General features: G+C 36.2%; 1 protein-coding gene across 1 annotated transcript in view; it reads right to left on the bottom strand.

Moving 5' to 3' along the window:
• The window catches only part of LOC122813058 (cytosolic 5'-nucleotidase 1A-like), a 701175-nt gene that overhangs the window by 595695 nt on the left and 83463 nt on the right, over positions 1-22017 (bottom strand). The gene's annotated exons all lie outside the window — the stretch shown is intronic.

The following is a 22017-nucleotide window of genomic DNA, read 5'->3' as shown; positions in this document are numbered from 1 at the left end:
TCAAAGAGCTCTTGGTCTATGATACCACCTCTGAAAATATCCACTAACGTCTCTTTCACATATCTAATAATCTCATACACATCTCCCATACTAACAACTCTATAAAACTTATCTTCTAAAAGGAATTCCATGGATGCATTATAATGACCTACGTCCATGATGACTATCCGTCCACCTTTATCTGCCGGTCTGATTATAATGGTACTATCAGCTTGTAGTTTCTTGAGACTCTGCCTTTCCTGATAACTAAGATTATCCCGTCTCCCAAACTTTACTGATGTATCGGGGTTGCCACAATACTTATAAAGCTCCTCTTCTGTTAACTTGTAATAGGCTTCGACAAGGGGGTGATGTAATGGTACATATTCACTCAAGTTCCTAAACTTTGGTATTCCTTTATCAGCTTCATCAAGTTCTACCAGGGCACCATTATGTGCCAACTTAAGCATGACATTCCTGCAAAATAACTTAAAATCTACAACCATCTCAGTCAATTTACTATGACTCCTGGGGATAAAATTCAGACCTCTACATAATAGCTTCACATCAGCTTCTGACAATTCATAATTGGACAAGTTATGAACTAATGTTTGTTGGTATTGAACCACATTTTCTTTAATGTTTGATTGGGTGCTAACTCGCCCGAATATTTCCTCTTCTGCCGGCCCCGGCTCATGGACCGTGTTCTCCTCGGGCCCTTGTCCATGCGGACCGGTAGAGGAAAAGAAATTTCGGCACCTAGACCATGACACTGATCTACTGACTTCCTTAAACTCTTTGGTCGTACTGCTTCCTCTGTAGCCTGTAACAGGCATATTGTTGGGGAACAACCTCTGTTCCTGTTCAAAAACAGAAACAATTTGAAAAGGATGCTTTGTCATCCTAGAAAGGTAAGGAACAATGTTAAGGATGGAAATACAAAACCATGTGGACATTGCAATTTTTGTTCCTACATTGATGTCAATACTACATTTTTGCATCCAGATATGGGGACTGAGTTTACAACGAGTGTTGCAGCCGATTGTATGACCAGTAACCTTGTATATTTAGCATTTTGCCAGGCCTGTGCTTCCTTCTATGTGGGTAAGACTAATCGGGCCTTGAGAGATTGAGTTAGAGAACATGTCTACCACATTAGGAAGGGATCAGCACATAATGCCCTGGCTAAGCATGTATCTATACAGGGGAATATGCATAGGTTTTTATTCAGGGTCCTTGAGGTTATAACCCCAACCAAGCGTGGAGGTGACATTATTAATCACACAGAGTCCAAGGAAAGCCAATGGATAATTAGGTTGAGGGCAGACAGTGGCTCTGGATTAAATGAAAGGGCCTCTATCAAACCTATGTTGAGGAAACGTAGGAATATTAGGTAATTTATCTAGGTGACACATTCCCATATATATACATTTTTTGTATTTTAGTACTCTTTAACATACACACATCCAAACATATTCATATGTTTTTGTAGATGGTTTTATATGTTTTTATGTTTCCATCTTTGTTAGTTGTTTATTTTGGATGCATTTATAGGTGTTACATGCATTTTATATGTGTTATAAGCTAGGCTTTTTTTGTTTCATAGTTGTCTTTCAATGTTAAGATGAATGGTTTTACTTTAAGGTTTGATTAATTCCTGTTTATGATAGGTCGTTCAATTTGAAAGGATGTATATATAGGAAGTACTTGATTCGATGTACCATTCATGATCTGAAGAAGCCCTTGTAGTGAAAGCGCTTATCCTGTATACATTACAAAGATATTTTGTTATTTTTTATTGCTGTTTTGATAATAAATTTAAGAGGACTTTTTACAAGTTGACTTCCTGCTTTGTTCCATCTCCTTTTTTATGCTTTATTTAACCCTTTTATGATTATTCTTGCCTATCTATTTTATAATAAACATTATTTTGTAGGGCATGGATTCCCACCTGCCTCACAAAGTGCTTATTTTTTTTGAAAACATCCTAAACAGGTAATTCACATGGTTAACTAAACATACATATATATATTTAAGTGTGTGTGTGTATGTGAGTGTGTATAGATATATATGGGTGTATTTCTACATTTCAAACTTTCAAAACATCACATTTCTTATGGTCAAAATTATAAGATCAAAGTTTTGAAACTTAAAAATTTAAAGAAAAAAATAAAAATAAGAAAAGCTTTTTCTTTTTACATTTTTGCAGGGGGCAAGCCCCCCTGCACCCCCCACACCCCCAGCTAATTAAATATACCAAGTTCGAGATCATGGTACAGTGAGGAAAATGGTAAACATACCATTCCATACAGTACAAAGATTTCCATTTAAATGGTTCGAAGTTTCAAATATGGTCTCGACCATAAGAAACTCAAAGTTTTTAAAGTTTGAAATTTAGAAGTAGACTGATATATATATATATATATATATATATATATATATATATATATATATATATATGTATATATATATATATATATATATATATATATATATATATATATATATATATATAAATAGAGAGAGAGAGAGATTTTTTTTGTGTGTGTGTGTGTGTGTGTGTGTGTGTGTGTGTGTGTGTGTGTGTGTGTGTATAAATCTATGTATGTAAGGCTGCAAAAATATAAATTCAAACAAAAATGTATGTACATAAACATATGTATTAGGGTCTGATGACATAAATACAATACATTGTAAGTAACACTCATAGATCCAGTCATAAAACAGCTGTAAGAATTGAAAGGACTGTAGAATATTGGAATGAACTGGAACTAACTGAAAGCAACTGGAATGAGACTGGAATGAATATCTTAATTACCAGAAACTGTGCTGAACAGGTCAAGTCTCCCCTTTTATGTGCCAAATATTCTTGTACATTTCAGAATATAAAAGTCTGCATATACTATAGTTTGGTTAAGAATGTTTTATTTTTTTACAGTGGAGGTAGGTGTCAATAATATCCGAATCAAATCTTGTCTCCAGTAACAGTGCTAATAAACTGAATAAATTGAATTATAATGTCTGTAGTTACCGTATTCATTATACTCAGAGTTATTTATTTTCTCCTGAATAATATTATTAATATTCTGGAAAGCTGGATATTTGACCTGACTTTTGCACTCAGTCTTGAGTGTCAGTACCAAACTTGTGGACTGCACTGCAATGACTTTTTGCACATCAGTCTGAACTAACTGTGTCTAAAGTATCTCTCCTAATAATACTAATACCCTGTAAGTTTCTACATGCCTCCTTGGTTCCCAAGCCTGTTTGCATTTAATGCACTGCACATTCTGTTAGCAGATTTTATTCTCATCAGTATTCCTGACTGAAGATTACTTAAACATTCCTTTTTATTGAATCTGCAAAAAGATATATGTCTGCTTTAATATGGCTGCCTTTCTAGGCCTGTGCAAACAGAATATTATATTTATGTCTAACAAACTAGATTTTAAGTGAAACCTAATCTTATAAATCTCTGTGACACCCATAAATGGGGTTATTTTTAGTTACTTTAAAATGTGAAATATAGAATGAACATACCTTACTTACATGTTCTGGCCTATGCAAGGTCTATTGTGCTAAGTGCATTTATGTAGGATTTAAAAATTGTCTCTGAAATGACTGACCTGTGATTTACTTCTGTAATTTCTTTATAAATGTATTAATATAGTCTGCAAAGGATACTATAATGATTAATAAAACTAATATAACAGCTTTAAAATAATTATCTATTATAAAATATTCTGGTAAATAAACTTGCCGTTTTTAGTTTGTCTACAAGGTGTCACTTAAGCATTATAATCTGTAACTTATCTGAAAATCTTTTGAAGTCTATTAAATTTATGATTTAATTATAACTGAGCAATTTGCTAACTTGTTATAACTGGTATTAAATATTCAACATAGCTATTTATAAACTCTCTTTTTATACCTATTATATATGTATTTTGAAGCATAATTACCATATACTGTATTGACTTGTCTCTGTAAATCTTCAGCTAGATTTGTTACTAATAATCCTGTCCATTTACCTTTATAATTTCTGTGTGCTGTAACAGATGTCTACATTTAAATGTGTGTCTAAATAGTGATTTGATGTAATAGTAGATGTACATTTATTAAAAACCTATGGTTTCTGCAATTCAGATCTATACGTTTGCATACCATCTCAGTGTCTTCTTAACTTTCTGTATAATGTACAATAATGAAATGTGCAATATATTCTGTAACAAATTAAGCCTGACCTGTCAAGCCTTGATTATATTAAATAACTATTAATACTTATTTAGATAAATTATATCAATAAGCCTGTTACAAATAATTCTGTCACTTTACCCTTAAAAATAATGATTGAATAATGTGAGGTGTAATGTAATTTTGCAAAATCTGTTCTAATTATATATGCTCCTATTTATGCATACTGCAATGCAGTTAAAATATATAACTGAATATGAATGTTATATTCTGAAATCTAACTGAAATGTATTATACTGAACATTTATGAATGTCATTCTAAAACATGACTAAAATGTACATTAGAGTGAAACATATTTATACAGAATATCTGAAATAGCTGTGTATAAATGTTATACACTCTGGAAACTAACTAAACTAACACTTTCCTGATTGCATAATTTGAATACAAATAAAAGCATAAACCAAAAACTAGTACTCTTATAAAATTGTCCAAAGACATAAAAACATTTGCATACATGCTGTAACTCTATTCTACATAAATGCACATCTGTTTTATATACATTTTAACTCTAAATAATACTTTATATATCTGACCACAGTTACTGTATATATGAATAAACAATGAAGGAAAAAACAATCCTCACATCTGGCTTTGGCGGTCTTGTTTTTCTGTTGATATTTGACTTGTGCACCACAGCTGTTGCCAAGTTTAGGCCTTACTCTGCATTGTCCCAGCAACTGCTGAGGTATTAGAAGAGCCACTTTATTGTCCAAGGGTCCCTTGATATGTCTCTAAAATTAGGCTTTCCAATCCCCCCTACCCATCTATGGTGCACGTCTGGGTGGCAGATGTTATGATTATTCCTGATTGAAACATACATTCTGGATGCAAAATTGAAAATTATTTAAATATTCAAAACTAACAGCATGTCTTTTTGTAGCAGCATCTGCCAAGCACAGAAAAGCATGATCAGATCCTTAAATTAACTTGTGCAGCTTTAACAAATATAAACCAATAGTGTTGCCCTGACTTTACCTTTTTATCTGCATGAAGTAAACCGATGTTACTAATAAACTCTTGTAAGTCTGTAACCAAACCTATAATGTACTACAGTGAAATGGAAAGGCTGAAACTTCATCATTAAATCAAACAGAAACCTCAGTGGCATTGTTTTCCCTGTCATAAACTCAAATGAGTCTAAAGTAGTAATTTGACACTGTACTAATTTTTCATTTTTGCATTTCTGTACCTCTATGAAATTAATCTCAACTGTTGAATTTTCTTGGTTTTCTCTCTGACCCTCAGGTTGTAATTAATAAAATAATTTCTTCACTGTGCAGATGTCTGCCCACAGCCTTAAATGTAGCTGTTATTTTAGCTGATGTCATTTAAATCTTACAGTGCTACTGAATGCTGCAAGAATTTATAATTACTTTGTACATTTTTCATTGATAAATAGTAAGAACTGTTACTGCATAAAACTGTATTTGCCATACTCTTTTATGGCATACAGTACTATCTTTAATTCAGCTCACTGAGCTGGCCTGTAATGTGATAATTCAGTTATGCAAGTCCATGCCTCTGATGTGCTCTGTTGCACTGCAGTTTGTGCATGAGATATATAAAATTTTGAACCATTTGCATATGCACATTTATTACAAGAATTGAACTGACCTGATTCTGGAACTTTGTCTGTCCTTTACAAGTATGTGTTGTTCCCTCATATAGTTAAAATTACATCGGTTTCTTTTCCTGACATGAGATTTGATCCTGTGGCTTTAATGGCACATAATATTTATGCTGTATTCTTTTCTTGCATGGGATCTGAACATTTGACTATACTGTCACTTTTTATATGTAACATTGACATTAACTTCTGCATTCTGTCTCTGTCTGTCTGTATCCAGATATTATTTATGCATTGCAACACTTTACTACCAGAATTAAAAGGTTTTTAACAATGTCTGCTAAAACAAAATAACACAAAAAATAATTTGACAGATTTGTACCTGTAAACCATTTGTTCTGCAAGATTAACTTGATTGTCATTTCTGGTATACCATACACAACATGTGCTTTCAGAATGGTAAATATGTATATCAATTTTAAATCTTTTTTTCTTACTAGCCATAAAAGTGAATTGAAATTTCCTTTCCCAATCTGTCTTTTCTTTTCTGAGAATAAGATATTGTTTCTGAAAATGTGGTAACTTCATTACCTGCACTTCATCTGTGACGACTGAACTTCTGTACATCATTTGCACAATCTACTGCACACAAATTCTTACATGTCATCTGCGTACACTATTGTACATTTCGTACCATTTCTATTTTTCCATAAGTCTTGTTACTGAAGTGTAAAACAACATGTAACTCTTTTGACATGTCCTTACCTATTACATGTCCATACCTAGTCCAGTATTGTTACACTCCAAACTGCTGAGTGTTGTAACCTTTTATCCTTCAAAACCTGACATAGCTGCACTGTCCTTTAGTAGAGGTCTATTTGTAAATGAACATGAACTGCCTGTATTAATCAGTACATTATTGCATAATTTATTTTTTGTAAACAATGAAATATTATCATTTCTCTCATCCTTAAAAAATGACAGATAAATACTGGACTTCCATACTCTTTATAGTTAATATGAAAACCTTTTTTTTATTATTATTATACTAGCAACAACACTGACTGGAGCTATGATATGTGTTTCGTCTTTATTTTCCCCTGAAACACCAGTAATAATTTTGACTTGAACTATGGTATACACTCCTCCTCCTTTATTTTGCCCTGAAGTCTATGTATCATTTATGCTGGTGTTTACTTTACCAAACTGATCAAAATCCATATTCTAATGCTTCATATTCTCCCAGAGTGCAATATTTACCTGGCTTTTGAAATCAATAAGTGCAAATGTATTACATTCTGAACATCTGTATTTTAAATAATGTAAACTTGAGACATTGCAAATGTTTCTTTGTGTTCTGTCTGGAAATATGCATGCTGCATACACTGCATTTACATCTGTATTTACAATACTGTGACTTAATTCTGTATTTTAAATTACATGTTCTGTAGCATTTACACTGATTGCTGAAGACTGTAAACTATTGTTTGTTACATATTGCATGCGATTTAAGTCAGAAACCATACTAATATTAGAAGCTGAATTATATTGTGAATCATAAGAAGTGTGTCTATTACCTCATAGTGCTTCTCTGTTCTGACCCTTATGTGTCTAGAATGATTTAACATTCCTGAATTAATACATTGAAAATTAAATGAACATTTCCAGAAAATATTTTTAGACTGTTTTACCCAGTTTTTTTACTTTAAACTACACATTTACTGGTGACTTTACTGTATAAGTACTGTTTGACATATTTTTATAATTTATATTTACTGATATATTTATACCTGTCTGAGATTTACTGCATGATATAGCTAGAAAATGCATTGTAATAAAATGAATGCTAGCATAAGGAAAGCTGAAGTTGGTTTAGAAGGTGACCAGTCATCTCCCAGCTTTTTTTCAAACTCCCTCTTGTAAGGAATCTCTTGTCTCCGCAATGTCATACTAGAAACTTGAAAGTCTGTCATCTAATTTGGGGATGGTGAAGTTTTCTGACATGTTGCTTTTAACTGGATAATGTCCTTTACACTGGTACCCTGGAGAGTTTGAAATTCTTTGAGACTTTTTGTAGATTTTCTGAAGTAATGTTCTGAAGGAACACTGCTGCTCTATAAAATATGTGTGATAGACAGCTTTAAATTTGCAAGGTTGCTATGGGGTCTGGGACTCACTTTAACTGCAGTTGTACCCCCCCCCCAATCAATGGTGGCTGATCATTGTAAGAACTGAAAGGACTGTAGAATACTGAAATGAATTAGAGATGACTGGGAGAAACTGGAATGAGACTGGAATAAATATCTTTATCTTTTAATTACCAAGAACTGTGTTGAACAGGTGCCAGTCTGTTCTTTGTGTCAAATCATCTTGCACCTTTCAGAATACAAGTCTGCATACACAGACAGGTTAAGAATGTTTTATTACATACAGTGGAGGTAGATGGCAACAATATCTGAATTAAAGCTTACTGTCTCCAATAACAGTGCTGATAAACTGAAATAGACTTAATTATAATGTTGTTACCTTCCGCACTCATTATACTTTATTTCTTTTCTGTTAAATAATATAATTAAAATTCTGGAATGCTGGATATTTGACCCAACTTCTGCACTCTTGAGTGTCTGTACCAAACTTCTGTAGACTGCACTACAATGACTTTCTACGTATCAGACCGAACTAACTAACTGTGTCTGAAACATCTCTTCTAATAATACCAAAACCCTCTAAATTTCACCATGCCTCTTTAACTTTGGTTCCCAAACCTGTTTGTACTTAATGTACTGCATACTCTTTTAACACATTTTATTCATATCAGTATCTGTCTGGTTTGTCTGGTATTCATGACTGAAGGTTACTGGAATATTTCTTTCTATTGAATCTGCAAGTTAAATGTAAAATGAACATAAACATCTGCTTTCATATGGCTGCATTTCTAATCCTATACAAAGAGAATATTATATTTATGCCTAACAAACTACATTTAAGTAGAACCTAATCTTACAACAGTGAATTGTAAAACACATGTCAAAGTCAAAGCTCTCTGAAAACACTTTTGAAGTATTTCTGTGGGAGAACTTAGCCTTTACACCACTTTCATGGGGTTTAGAGCCCCGGCCAAGACCTACATCCAATAGAAAAGCTGTAGGGTGACCTAAAGAGGGCTGTGCACAAGAGATTCCCTCACAATCTGACAGATTTGGAGTGCTTTTGCAAGGAAGAGTAGGCAAATATTGCCAAGTCAAGATGTGCCATGCTGATAAACTCCTATCCAAGAAGACTGAATGTTGTAATTAAATCAAAAGGGGCTTCAACAAAGTATTCATTTAAGGGTGTGCACACTCATGCAACCAGCTTATTGTACTTTTTTTTATTTTTTATATTTTTCCCCTAACAGATTTGTTTGTTTTTCAGTTGAATTGTACAGGTTATAGGTCACATTAAAGGTGGGAAAAGTTTTGAAATTATTTACTGTGGTCTCATTTTTTTACCCTGCTAGACAGGGGTCCAGGGAAGTAAATAGTGTGGGAAAAAATAGCCAGGGAATTGTTCTGGTTAGGCTTGTATAGGCCCTAGGGCTGATAGCCTAGTACCAACCTATTTATTTTGTACATATCTAAATACAACTTTTAATGAAGTTATCATCTGAATGTTTTCATGATGTTTGCCTGTAAGGCAAGCATAGACAAATAATTTGACAGTCATACAAAAATAAATAAAAGTATATGAATGCAAAATGCTAGTACGTCTTAAAACCATACACACATATGGGATCCAGCTACTTAAAGCAAAGAATAATAAAGTGTGATCAATTGTCTCTTTACTGCTTCTTGTGATATGGGTAATAAACCAGAACTATGTCTAAAACATGAGGAAAATAATATCTTTTGGTAAAGTAATGCTTCATTCACCGCTGTAAAAATTACGTTTTAATGCATATTTCAATATAATCTATTCAGCATTGTCTGTAGGCATAGGAAATCAAAGAAAATGACAACAGAACATACCCTTTTCATATGGCTACAGACAGAATTTGAAAAAAAAAAAACGTATCTAAGATACATAACTACAAAGTAATTTGTGAAGAGTATGTTGAACTATGGGTACATGTTAACTAATTTCTAAATAATAGCAGATTTGGCCATTAATATATCATTCCATCTTGTTGATAATGAAGAAATTAATTAAATCAGAATATTTTTACCTCTAAAAATGTTATTCCTAAAACTTTATGCCTTGAAAATTATGTAATGTGCTTTCTAAGACATATAAAAAAATACATGAATAAACAAATAGTGATTTTTTTTCAAAAGTATGTTTATATATCTATATATCTGTGTGTGTGTGTGTGTGTGGGGGGAATATACGGGTATTTTTTACATAATCGACTTTTTCAAAAGTTGAACAAATTGTACTGAGATTGCAGTACAGTGGGGATTGGGGAATGTGCCTTTTTCCCCATTATAATGCAATCTCAGATTTGGCATATATAATTAAGAGGAGGGGGTGTAGTGGTTCTTGTTCCCTTGCAAAAATCTGTTTCTGCTACTTTGTGCATATTCAACTTTTTAAACAGATGATCACATAAATTCCTAGTGAAATATGAGTTTTTAGAAGGTTGATCATATAAAACAGATACACACACACAAATATATATATATATATATATATATATATATATATATATATATATCTATCCATCCTCAACTTTGCCATGGGGTTGGGGTGTCAATTTAACAGTGCCAATCATCTCGAGTCAAGGTTTATACCGCCAGATGCCTAGCCCTGCCACTGTAGTTCATCCATACCATTCACTCGTACACACACTCGCACCTACATAAACACATATAAAGCAAAAGAAGAACAGAACGAGAAGAGCAAAATCTCAGAAGATCAAACCTTTACAATGGCAAAATTCAGAACAATGAAACACCAGCTGCTGCATTTCAACACAAAAAAATCTACCTTGCTTTATGTTTTTTGTGCCACCCCCTCCACCCACACACCTCCTGCAAATTATATACACAAACTCCAAGAATGTACTACAGTCACTGTACAGCGATCTGCATTCAGAAGCTCTGAATGGTTTGTGACATCCACAACTGGCGTTTTATTTTTCTGGATTTTGGCATTCTAAGGATTTGTTCTTGCGTGATTTCACTCTTCTTGTCTCGATCTTTTTAGTTTTGGTTATGTGGTAATTTGACAGAATGAAGCAGACCCATAAATATATATACATATATATATATATATATATATATATATATATATATATATATATATACACACACATATATATATGGGGGTGCTACAGAATCCTGAAAGTTCAAAATACTGAAAACTCAAAATCCTGAAAACTCATAGACATGGATTCACGAAGCCTCCATGTAAGAGTTAGCAAGTCTTACACGGAGGCTGCAGTTAAACGGGGCGATTTCAGCATGCCATGCATATTCATGAGGGCATGCTGAATCACACCCTAGGCTAACACGGCATGTGTAGCAATGTAGGGGGCATGTCCGCATGGTGAGACCTGCAAAGGGACACGCCCCCAGAAGAATCACAGTCCCAAAAGGAAACTCCCACTAGCGAGTCCACGGAAATGTCAAGAAACACAACAGCACACATGGCCCAACAGACTATTAACCCAACTGAAATGTAAAACGTAAAAATGAACAGTTTAATTTTTTTTTTTTAATTTCAAAAATGTTTGCCTGTAATTGCGCTCGTTTGCGCGGGTGTGCCCTTTGCTCAGCCACAGTTAGCAGTCATTGAAAAAGCATATAATCTCTAAATATGCAAAATGAGCCAAGTAGCAATAGCGTAGCAGTAGGGACGTCGGCCAAAGAGGAGGTAGTCACGGATCGAGCCCCAACAACATCATTTTTTATTTTTAGTGAAATAAGCAAGAAACAATCCCCTGACATATATGTATATATATATATATATATATATATATATATATATATATATATATATATATATAGTAAATAACTCCAAATTAACAACAACAAATCTATCTACCTAATTTGTATATATCTTCCCCCTGGAAACAATACTCATATTCTAGAAAACTTACTTAGTTCACTTTCTAACCAACTACCCCAAGAAACCATTATACTTGGTGACTTTAACATTGACTGGATAACCTGTTCATCCCAGCACCCTACTAACCACATAAATCTCTATGGATTCTCTCAATTAATAACCACTCCAACTAGAATCCATAAACCTAATAGGAAAGAAACAACTCTTGACTGGATCCTTATTAATAACCACCCTAGCATTTATACTCCAGGAACCCTTCCTGATAATATTAGTGACCATATGCTTACATATGTCATTAGACAAAAATTGCATATCCCAACTACTCATAAACTCAATACATCCCTCAAAAAATTCTTCAACCCTGATAATTTCCTGAATGAATTGCAAGCATGTGACTGGTCTCCACTGACTCACCTTGCACTTAATGAGGCAGTGACCTACTTTAACACCAACTTTCTACAAATCCTAGACTATCACGCTCCTTTTTGCTCTACTAGGATAAGATCCAAATCTGCCCCATGGCTAACTAAACAAACTAAGCAAAAAATGATCCTAATAAATAAAATATGGGCCAAATGGAGAGCTACCAAATGTCCATCTGATCACCTCCTCTTTAAACAATTAAGAAATGCCACCAAGAAAGATACTCTTAGAGACAAAAAGGAATTTTATCTTCACCTTCAACAAACCAGTCAACAAACCCCTCAAAAATTTTGGTCAGGTATTAATAAACTTCTTAAACCAGGACATTCAACTACTCCTACCCCTTCAGGCTTCAACCTCAACAATTCCACCCAGATCCCAGATGCCTTTAACAATTATTTTACAGAAGCCATTCAAACCCTAGCTAATTCATTACCCACACCTACTGCTTCCTTACCAAATACCTCTAAAACCTTATCTAATACCTTTCATATTCAACATGTCGCTACATCTCTTATTTATAAGCTTCTCAAAAAACTTAAACCTTGCACCCCATCTGCTGACCAACTCCCATCTGAATACCTACAAATTGCTGCAAAAGCTATAGACTACCCCATATCCATACTTATTAACAGGACTATCTCTGAAGGAAAAATCCCTACCTTATGGAAAATATCTCACATAATTCCTCTACATAAAGGGGGCTCTTCTACTGAGCTTTCAAACTTTCGCCCTATTGCCTTACTCTCTCCATTATCAAAGATAATGGAAAGATGCATACACAAACAAATTCTTAACTACCTTCTACAAAATAAACTTCTAGCCAACTGTCAACATGGCTTCAGACCTTTCCACAGCACTACAACTGCCCTTCTTTCCTTCACTGACTCTATAAATAATAATCGGAATAATAACCTCTTTTCCTCCGCACTGTTCATAGACCTGTCAAAAGCCTTTGATATGGTTAACCATAATATACTTCTTGACAAACTAAATCTCTATTCTCTTGACTCACAAGCACTTCAATGGTTTAGGAGTTATCTCCAAAACAGGCAACAAGCAGTGCTTTGGGACAACAACCTATCTTCTTTACTCCCAGTAAATATTGGTGTTCCACAAGGCTCAATCTTAGGTCCCTTTCTTTTTTCATTATTTATCAATGACCTACACTTGAACATACCTCAAGCCACCTGCATTCAATATGCTGACGACTCAACTTTAATCTGCACTGCAAAAATGTTCCCTCCTCAGTCCCTCACCCAAACGGTTTTCCAAAATGTAGAAAAATGGTTTATGCAACAATGCCTCCTCCTTAATCCCAAAAAAACAAAACTACTTCTCTTTACTCCTACTCACAAATCTCCCACACCATTCTTCACTATATCCTCTAATAATGCTACCAATATTAACCCAGATATGACCAGTCGCCTATTAGGTGTAACTACTGACAACCATCTTAATTTTGATGACCATATTAACACCACCATTAAAGCTGTTAACAAAAAAATTGGTACTCTCTATAGAATTAAACCCTTCCTTACCCCATTAGCTAGAAAAAACATTGCCCAGACCCACCTTATCTCCACCCTTTTCTATGCCTCTGCTATATATACTAACTTATCTAAAAATAACATTACCAAACTCTCTACCTGTTACAATAGTATAACTAGATTCAGTACTGCTACTCCCCTCAGAACTCACCACTGTCTTAACCTCAAACAACTAGATTGGTTAGAACTGAATAACCACCTACTCTATCAACAGTTACTTATCATTCATAAGACCCTTTTCTACCCTGATAATACCTAGCCTTACTAAATTGATTTCACCTTATAAAAACCTAGCTACACTACGCTCTGCTAATAAACTCCTAGTATCCTTGACTAAATCTTACAATAAAGCCGGGGACTCACTATTTTCAAATACTGCAGGAAAAACCTGGAATCAACTCCCTCATGAAATATCTAACCAAAACTCTACCTCTCTTTTCAAAAAACATATCAAAGAACATCTTAAAACTCAGTGGTTTTGTCCTTGTGCTAACCCCGACTGAAATCGCTTCTCCGCTACTCCTAACTTTCCTCCCTCCTGACTATGCTTCTAAATAAGACTTTCAATTTTTGACATTTTACATCTTCGAAATAGGCTATACTATAAATTCTTTCTCTTATGCAATTCTATCTTTGTGTTGTGCATATCTGTTTTTGTTAGACTAACTGTATATGATGCATATCTATATAACTGTCTGTTTTTGTCATTTGTTTTTAAACAAGGCTACCTTTGTACTTTGTAATTTTTTTATTCATATCGTTGTTTTGTTAATTTTTTTGTTTACTGCTAGTGTTGGAGCTTTTCTCCCCGGGCCTCTGCTGAAAACGGATGCATGTCCAGCTAGACTAGCCCGGTCAACAAATGTAAAATAAAAATAAATAAATAAATAAATAAAAAAAATATATATTATATATATATATATATATATATATATATACACACAATTATAATTTAAGTAAAATACAATGAAATGGGCCATGTTTTTATGAAGAAATCTGACACAATAAAAAAATAAAATATTTTATAAGTGCCCATAGCTGAGCAGCACTCTAACAAGTTGAGTATGTTTGCCCGCAGGTGACCAGTGGTTTAACAGGTGTAATATGAGTGTCTGGAGTCGAGCAGTGCTTTAACATGCTGAAAGTGTGTGCCCGTAGTTGCGCAACATTTCACACAGCGTAATATGCGTGCTCATAGCCAAATAACGTGTTAACCAGCGTAACCCGTTTGCGCAGAGCTGCGCAGCGTGCCAACCGGCTTACCGGCAGGCAACATTAAGCAACCTGTATCAAAGCCGCCTTTAAACAGACACACCTCCTAGCCTGTCTAGACAGTAGCAAAATAAAAAAAAGCAATGCCCAGGCTCGAACCCAGGATACTGTGCATCATATTCAAAGTACTGAACCACTAAGCCATGACAGCTGTACTGAAAAATGCAGTATTAGCATATATATAGAAATGAATGGAAATAGAAGCATGACAAAGCAGGTTTTGTGAAGCTGATACAATTCCAAAATGGCCAATCACAGATAAGTGCGGGAAAAACGGCATATATAAGCCCCATAGGCAGGAATACACAGCATAACTGATTGTGGAACCTATTTGCAGTCAGGATGGCAGGTGTAGGAGAGGGTAGTCGCTTTCATGCACAGAGGTGGGGTGTTGAGGAGTCCACATACATGGTTTGGCTCCTAGTCCACGATCATGAGGCTCAACTCATGCAGGGCCAGGTTCTGTGGGCTGCATATAAGGCAGAGGCGTGGAACTGGTTGGCACATGATCTCACCAGTGCCACAGGCATACCAAGGACTGGTGAATAGGTCCGTCACCACCATGCAGACCTGAAGAGACGGAAGCAGGACCAACTGAACCGTTGGATCCAGGAGGCCCGGAAAATGCCCAACGCCCCACTACTGAGTAAGTATCCATGTAATTATGTATGTAAGGAATTATCCTAGCTGATATTATGGATATGTATGTTCCAATATTACTTCATTTATATTACTGTTGCAGGTGTGCGTTCCGCAAATCGGCGAGCCTATGGTGATAGGCTGGAACGGTTGCACCACCAGGCAGGTTAGTAATTATATTTCTGTAATTGTTATACAATATAAGTGAGACAGCTTGTAAAAGAGTTCACTGTAGTTACATATTAATAAAGTTCAAATAATACTAGAAGAAAGATTCTGCTAGCACTGTATGATTAGATAAGTGATGCAGCCTGTAATCCAGAAATAAAAAGTAAACAAGTCTGAAATAGTGATTACCCACCTTAAATGTAATATCAGATAACCTGCAGCAGCCTGAAAATCAGTGGTAAACAAGCTAAAGATAATACACGTGTCAAATACATCCCCTTAGAAAATCTGTCATATGAAACAAGTGAGTCTGTTGGAAAGGATTGTTGTAATCAAGTATGACATGTTAATAATGCCTAGAATAAAGTACCATCTTGAATTGTAAAAATAAAACAAGTGAGAGTGTGAGAAAGCGGTATGAATCGACCAAGAAAGCTGTTATAACTTCTGAATAAAGTATACTGCAGTCAGTACATAATGAAATTAATGAGACAGCCACAACCAAAAAGTGAAATGTTTGAAATAAACTACTGAAGCTGGAATGTGTCTGTCCTACAATTTGTATATGTTGCTGTACCCTTGCAATATGGAGATAGTATGGTTGTATGAAATAATGAACATCCACAGTTGTCTAGAGCCATATAAATGAAATGTAGCAGGATGCTGTACCTGAACATAGCCAGATATGAAATGTGTATGAATAAAAATGCAATGTATATTAATGTAGCAGTAACAGTCCCATCACCAACATTCCTAAGGTTACATATAGGAAACTGTACTAAGACCTGTAGGGTATATATATCTGCAGCTACTAGAGATGTACAGCATATGTATATGTAGTTGAAGTTGTTAATGAAATATTTCTTCACCCTACCCTATATTCACAAATAATGCCATTCCACAACAAACTGGGTATGTGTATTCACAATCAATTCCTATGGACATTTGTCCTGTTGGTTCAAACATATTTGCATGTACATTGCTGCATGTGCCCTGTTCACATATCCAAACCTGATGGCCTGTTGCCATCAATCGACCCTGCATGCTGTTGGATTGTGTACTGTTGTTCAAAATATGCATGTGTTATGCTTCCTGTTCAATGTTTGGAATTCATGGGTGTTTGGTTAATGGGAATACTGATGCATGCTGTTACAACTAATTTTGAATGGTATTGTTTGTTACTAACCCAAAATGTCATAAAATATTTCTAAACATAGGACAACAGGGAAGGCAGTTTCCAGCAGACCCACCTCTCCCACCTCAGCTGGCAAGTGCACCTGGCACTAGTGCCCAGGCCGGAACCTCCTCCGGTGGCCCTGTGCTACCTTCGGGTGGTAGCTCTGCAGGGGATGGGGCTCGTCCCCCCTTTGCAAGCGTGGCCGGAGGAGACCGTCCACTCACCCTCCAAAGTGTCTGGTCTGTGGTGCGTAGCGAGATCAGGCATTCTGTGCTTAAACCCCTACGCCAGCTTGAGGCTCGGGTGGCACAACTCACGGGTGTCCCTGCTGCCCATCCTACACAGCCCCCAGCACAGCCCCATCCTGGGCTGTGAAGGCACAGTGGCAACTGCCCATGGGTGGGGATCTCAGTTCCACTGTTGCCATCTGTGGGCTCATGGGCTCGCGATATCCCAACATCCGTCCCCGTCAATTGTGTTTCCCCCCACATGTGTCATACTCCACCCCTGTATGCATCTTGTTTGTCTTGTCTGTTAACCTCCCCTACCTACCTCCCCAAATATACCTACTTCCTGTACCTCACATTCCACTCTCACCTGAAAAAAAAAAGGGCACTCTGTTCCCGCAAAAAAATTACGCCCCATACATAGCTGCCCATTTTGCAGGCATGTCTGCTGGACATGTGAAGTGGTAATTACAACTGGCTGTACAACATATTTTGTTGTCCTCACCACTCTCTCAGGGGTGGAAGGTTTCAAATTTCACACCAAATTACAGACATATGCACAGCTGTTGCTGATAAAGAAATGGGCAGCTATAGGCCTTTCCTACATCCTTCCTGCAAATCCCGAGCTTGTTTTCCTACTGTCCTACCCTCTTTGTTCCCCCTTTTTTACCACTTTCCTATCTCGCCATTTTCATTTCTTTCAAAGAAATTAGCGCGGGTGTGCGCCAGAGTAAGCACTTTTAAGCAGTAGTAAGCGGGTGTGCACCTGTATGCGCTTAGCTAAGCGTGTGTGTGCGAAGCTAAGCGACAGTGTGCATGCGTGAGCTCGTCGCAAACCAGCGCTAACCCGCTTACAACTGCTTAAAAGTGCCTTAGTCACTCTGAATGACAAGGCTTGTAGTCTGCTCAGCAGCAAAATAAAATTCCTCTGTCAGTTTCGAACCCAGGACCTTGGAAACACTAGTCTGCATGACTTACAACTAAGCCATGACTGATATACAAGAACTTTGTGCTGAAAGCAATATATCATGAAATAGTAGGACTGAATGTAAAGGGACTATAGGAAGGCTATTACAGAAAGCTTTTCTTGTATCTTTACTGGCAATTCTTTTGGATTTGTATAACATTAGTGTGATAAGAGAAACAGCCATGCTAGTCAGTAGCTAGTAGGTAATAATGTGACAGTAGAATCTTGCAAACCACACACACTATCAGAGCAGGATAAACACTTCCATATTTGAACAGGTAAGAGGCCAGACCTCGCAACTGTGACTGATTTACAGGGATGTCCCTGATTTGAAAACAAATGTTAACTGTGCCCTACTGACTCCCTGTGAAATGTACTAACAGTAGGCAGAAAGGTGTTTTATCCCACATAATGGTAACTGTCAACTACTGAAAAAATGCACTACTTGCATGTCAGAAATGATGTATTAATACACATGCTCAAAATACCCCACAGTCACAACTGCAGAATATCTGAAATATATCACGGGTGTATCCCACTGATATGAACCATTCCCTGAGGCTGATAAAAGATACACCTGAGAGTATCTGAGGCCTGCAAGTGTCACAAACTCACAGGCATATCATTCTGTCTGCTGTCATAGCTGTAGAATAGCTTCCACAAGCACACCCACATGTAGGTGTACAACCCACAAATATCAAAGGAGGTATCCAACTAATAACAGAAGGACAGTATAGCAGTTTACAAGCACTGCATGTGCCTGCTATCCATAACTGTTAGTACAAAGTACAAGGCACCACTACTGCTCAGCAGCAAAATAAAATACCCTTGTAGGTGTCAAGCCCCACACCTTGGCCAGACCAGACGGCATGCAGTACCACAAAACCACAACAAACATATAAGGAATTACTGCTGAAAGAAATATAGCAAGCATTACAAGGAGTGAATGTGAATGGAAAATAGGAAAGCCATAGCAACACATTCCAGTAAAGACACCTAGCAGGCCTTCAAGGAGTGAATGTAAAGGCTAAATAGTGAAGCCATAGCAACAAATTGCAAGAGCCACTTCTGTAAACCAGTTACTCCACAAGTCCCACAGGAAAGCACATACTCCCATTTAAACAGTATTAGTATTTTTAGGTGTCAGTTAACATACACACTGAGAAGAATAAACTGGAGGAAGCAATAGTCAGTTGTCAGTACAACATGCATGCTAGTGCCTACAACACAGCATACCAGCATGGTCCCCTCCTTGAAATCTGAAAGGGCTACGCCTACCTCACCTAACATTTTATAGCACTGTCCTGAAATCACAGTGAGAACTGCAATTACCACACAGCAGGCTGCATGCAATTAGCAAATGCTGGCTAAAAATTGGTGCAGAGGCCATCACATGCACATCTGCATATACCTACAAAAGCAGCCTGTACTCCCAGTCTACACATGCAATACATTCATTGCAACAGCCGGAGGGAGAGAGAGAGAGAGAGAGAGAGAGAGAGAGAGAGAGACACAGAGAGAGAGAGAGAGAGAGAGACAGAGAGAGAGAGAGAGAGAGAGAGAAAGACAGACAGAGAGAATAAGAGACACAGACAGCCGAAAATAAAACAATACAGAACAGCAGGCTAACTAGCAGCAAGCCATCAAAAATAGCAGTGTCCAACAAAGGTAATGTAAACTAATAATGTAATAGTCTACATACTGTGAACCCTCCATATTTGTTAGCAGTCTGTATATATATATATATATATATATATATATATATATATATATATATATATATATACAGTAATGAATGTTTAGCAGTATGTTAGTGTGTGTATTCGTATGTGTAAGTAAAAAGGTATATAGATATATATATATATCCCAGTATTCCCATATGATAGCAGTTTTTTGTTCTTTATTCTCCTGCCTTTTTGTACTGCTTAACCAAACAGAATGGCTAACGTTGCTATAGAACTTGACTATAATCCGGAGCCGAGGGATGTTAACAGGAAATGGAATAACATCATCAGAAATGTTAATAACCCTTTATTGACACTGGATTTGCAGTTATCTAACAATGTTCATGCTGATGCAGTTAAAGATATTGAAAATATTGAACAGTTCAATACCTTATTTAAGCAACTGGAGAATGATTTGTTTAAACTACAGCGCTTCATTTGGCAAAGAAAGCATATGGAAGCCTGTCTACATTTTCGTTTGGTTCCCAGAGGTATGAGGGTATTGTGCATGCCCAGTTATGGGGACGCTCACTCTGATTTACTGAAAAAATGGCAAGAAATCAATCTCAAAACAAGTTTCAAATATATTCAACTTATGATTGACTATTTTTAACCACTTGAAACTGAATTACTTTCCAAAATAGTCAAACTTAATTCTGAACTACGTGAATTATTTAAACATGAGCACTGTCTGAATAGATTGGACAACCTATATGCACATATAGATTTTTATGCTGATAAATTACAACAGATTAAGCATAAGAAGCTTCAGCGTGATTTCCGTGACTTTTCAACAGGGTGTGTATTTGTTTGGCCGAGGAGAGCAGATCATGTACCTCCACCTATCAGTTCTGCATGGAATTCCGCTCATACAGATGTCACGCTCATTGCCAATGAGATAGCCACACCTTCAGCTCTCTCTGTCATCAATGTAAAGCGCAATGCAGAGGAAGCCTTCGTTACGCCTCCTGAAGTTATGGAATTAGTGGACACTGCTGCTTCTTTTTCTACTCCCCTACCTAACCAACAAGCCAATGCCAATAAAGAGACATTTAATAAATTGGGTGCTGTTCCGAAACACGGCACCATGCAAGCAATGCATTTTTTACTCCTTCCAGTAAGCAGGAATATTTATCAACGGGGCCGTTTGCGGAGTCGAGATCAAAGGAAGCGGAAATATACAGGGGAAAACCCGCAACAAAGACAGCGACTAAGGCAGTAACTGACTTACGCTTCAATTTATCCAGGTTTGTCCTTTCTGATTCAGACATTAGCGTTTTGAACAGAGGTCTTTCCTTTGTTCCTTCACGGGGTAGTAACCTCTATGAGCTGCTAACAGACTTGCGATTGTTTACACAGGCTGTGGCTCTAAAACTACACTTTTTTGATAGAGGCAATAAAGCATATACTGATTTATCTATATTTGATATATGTAAATGTAAGAGTATATTTTCTCCTGCTCTACCTGCACATATTGATTGTTTCATGAAGTTATGTGAACGAGAAATTTATGATTATTTTTTGAATGGAAAGAGAAAATGCAGATACTTTAATATGAGCATGGATGAACAGCATTCTTTAACAAAGTTATGTCATGATACTTCCCTTGCCATTAGGCCAGCAGACAAGGGGGGGGGGGTATAGTCATACTAGATGTAGAAGAATATGACACCCTTATGGATAGGATGCTTAGTAATAATGACACTTATCTTAAAATTAACAAAGATCAATTAAATAACATATTTAAAGAGGTGAATGACATATTGTATGACATGCTGATGTGTCGACAGATTACACATCAAACTTATGAATATTTCTGTAATGAACATCCTAAAATTCCTATTATTAAGGGTTTGCCTAAAATGCATAAAGGCCTACATCCACCTCCACTGAGACCTATTGTCTCAGGTGATAAATGGTTAACAGAAAATATTTCTATTTTTATTGAGAAAATTCTTAGAACTTGTATGGATAAAATACCTAGCATACTTAAGGACACATATCAGCTTTTGGACTTT

This window comes from Protopterus annectens, chromosome 1.part1 (assembly GCF_019279795.1).
Source record: "Protopterus annectens isolate FY-2018-M chromosome 1.part1, PAN1.0, whole genome shotgun sequence".
In the NCBI taxonomy this organism is placed as follows: Eukaryota; Metazoa; Chordata; order Ceratodontiformes; family Protopteridae; genus Protopterus; species Protopterus annectens.
Note: the sequence above shows the minus strand (reverse complement) of the source record. Positions and strands in the feature narration are given on the sequence as shown.